Source organism: Mauremys reevesii, linkage group 1, assembly GCF_016161935.1.
Source record: "Mauremys reevesii isolate NIE-2019 linkage group 1, ASM1616193v1, whole genome shotgun sequence".
In the NCBI taxonomy this organism is placed as follows: Eukaryota; Metazoa; Chordata; order Testudines; family Geoemydidae; genus Mauremys; species Mauremys reevesii.
In genome coordinates, this window is record NC_052623.1 from 12,778,692 (window position 1) to 12,781,700 (window position 3,009).

General features: G+C 48.3%; 1 long non-coding RNA gene across 1 annotated transcript; it reads right to left on the bottom strand.

The window, feature by feature from the left end:
• Positions 1-955: 955 nt before the first annotated feature.
• On the bottom strand, positions 956-1,819 carry LOC120398637. The gene is made up of 2 exons (XR_005594589.1): positions 1,618-1,819; positions 956-1,486 (listed from the first exon to the last, which is right to left on the bottom strand). It is a non-coding gene; the product is annotated as an uncharacterized LOC120398637 (long non-coding RNA).
• Positions 1,820-3,009: the final 1,190 nt, after the last annotated feature.

Genomic DNA, 3,009 nt, shown 5'->3' on the forward strand with positions numbered 1-3,009 from the left:
GGTTTAGATTGGACATTAGGAAAAAGTTCCTAACTGTCAAGGTGGTTAAACACTGGACTAAATTGCCTAGGGAGGTTGTGAAATCTCCATCTCTGGAGATATTTAAGAGTAGGTTAGATAAATGTCTATCAGGGCTGGTCTAGACAGTATTTGGTCCTGCCATGAGGGTAGAGGACTGGACACGATGACCTCTCGAGGTCCCTTCCAGTCCTTGAATCTATGGATCTATAAAATCTAAAGGTTTATTCATTAAAGGAAAAAGATACAGATGAGAGCTAGAATTGGTTAAATGGAATCAATTACATACAGTAATGGCAAAGTTCTTGGTTCAGGCTTGTAGCAGGGATAGAATAAACTGCAGGTTTAAATTAAGTCTCTGGAGTACATCCCCAGATGGGATGGGCCATCAGTTCTTTGTTCAGAGCTTCAGTTTGTAGCAAAGTCCCTCCAGAGGTAAGAAACAGGATTGAAGACAAGATGGAGATGAGGCATCAGCCTTTTATAGTCTTTTCCAGATGTAAGAACACCTCTTTGTCCTTACTGTGGAAAATTACAAGCAAAATGGAGTTTGGAGTCATATGGACAAGTCCCTGCATACTTTGCTGACTTACAAGGCGCACCTGCCTTCTCTCAATGGGTCAGTTGTGTAGCTGATGGTCCTTAATGGGCCATCAAGCAGGCTAGGCAGAGCTAACACCAACTCATCTGGGATGTCACCCAGAAGCATAGCATAAGTTTGAAATACAGACAAGATAGAGCCAATATTCATAACTTCAACTACAAAATGACACACGCATACAGACAGCATAATCATAACCAGCAACCCATAACCTGGTCTTAGACCCCTTATATGACCCCCTTTACCTAAGATTTGGTGCCACTACAGGACCTTGGTTGCAACCATGTTCTATACGGTCCCAGTTCAAGTCAATAATGTGACACAGGCATCTTCCGGTTTGGTCATTTTCTTTAAAACACGGTCAGGGTCTGCACTAAATTGCACAGCATTTATCAAGATCACCCCTTACGCTAAATGTTCTTGCGTTAGGCACAGACATTGCATAGCATAACCTATGGCAAGAACAGTGTTTAATAAGCTTTCCAAATACAGCTCAGCACACAGGCCCCAGAGCTTGCAGTTTATATCTACTGAAGTCCAAGTCACACAGTCATGGCGCCGTTGGGCTGGCACATCTATGACACGGCCCTCACAATCTTCAGAAAGCTTTTCCCTAAGGCAGTGATTAAGGACAGCATAAACAGCAACACATACAATAGACCGCATGACTTTTTTATGCTCACGACGTGGCCTTGGCTCAGTTAGTTCCATGCCAAGCCTCATAAACTCCTCATAGCTGTCATCCTCGGAGTCCTCTTCAACAATTTGTATCGGCATTGAGCAAAAACAAGGAGAGCCCGGTTCATCTTCGCTGCTTTATGGAACGCTGTCCAGGGCCTGCGGGTCCTCTAGAAAGGCATCCTCAAGCTGTGGAGAGATTTTCAGAAAAGAAACAGTGTAAGTTCCCACTGCTTGTTTTTAAACATACACAACCCCCCCACCCCCGGTTCCTAACCCCATTACACCCCATCATCAACAGTCACTTCTTAATCATTTACCTGAGCAATGTCTTTTCCATTCACCTTGTCCTCCGATGACTCCCCCGAGCTGTGTTCGCCTTCCACCTCTAGTGGGGCGAACAATGAGAGGCCTTCATGCTCATTGGGGTGCCTCACGAGAGTTTGGGTTTCGGGTTCCGGCGTATCCATCAACGGCTGAGTCAAAGAGCCCTCGAGGGAACTGTCGCTGATGTAGCGCTTTCTCCGCACAAATCCAAAGGCCCTCGGGGCTAAAAAAAGTCCAAAGTGCTCACAGGGATGGTGAAGGAGTCCATGTTTCCATGATTTCTAAAGCACGCATCCTTGGTAAAAGATGGCCTCTTCTGCCCCGGCGCTGGGACTTATGGGGTGATAGTGTTGCACTCTGATTGGCAGAGGGTGCTGGGAGGAGTTCTCAGAAGGGTGACACGGCCCTCATCTGGGCGGGTCACCCCGCCCTGGAACACCACCAATTGGTCAAATCTGCTCTGGGGGTGGTCCTATGTGGCCGAAACCCATCGCGATTGGTAGAGAGCATTGGGAGGAGTTCTTAGAGGGATCACACGAGCCACATCTGGTTGGGTCCCCCCACCCTGGAACACCCCTGATTGGTCAAATCACCTCTTGGGGCAGGCCTCTGGGGGCGAAACCCCTCCTGATTGGTAGAGGGCAGCGAGAGGAGTTCTTAGAGGGGTCACATGACACACTTTGCTTCCAGTCATGTGTCCACCTTGACCCCGGAAGTAATACCCCCATGGGTGGGGCTGCTGCTGAGAGGCGGGTGGGGCTTAAGGGGTCGAGGGGCGGGGTTTTAGGGGTCATGGGGCTGGTTTGGGTTTGATTGACGGTATGGCCCTAATAGTACTACTGGACACTCTTAGAGGCCCTTGCCTTCCAAAAGGGGGGCTTTATGAATTTAGTATCAGCTCTTCTTGAAGGAAGGATTGATTCTTGAACCGCAGGAGGTAAAGTAACAAATCCATTGAGCTAGCCACACCCTCAATCTCATCCAAGCCCCCAGGCCCCCCTTCATCTTGGAATCTGGGTTTAAATGTGATACCCCAAGGAGAGTCTCTTATATATACGTCTCTGTGTCCCAGGACAACAAGCCATTCTTCTCAGCCACTTTAGCCCACGCTTACCAGACCCACTGGATGATAGGGAGAGGTTGGAATTTGTGGGCCCCTTCTGTTAGTGGGCATGCTGGCAGGGTGGGATTCAGTAGTATGGAAACCGGACACCCTTGGAGGCCCTTGCCTTCCAAAAGGGTGGCTTTATAAATTTAGTGTCGGGTGTTCTGGAACGAGAGTCCTTGAACATTCGGGACTTCACGTTGTTTTGAAGCTTGCTGAAGATTTGCTTGAGGCACATTAACCTCTGCTTGAGAACTTTGCTCCTTGAAGGAGATGGTGT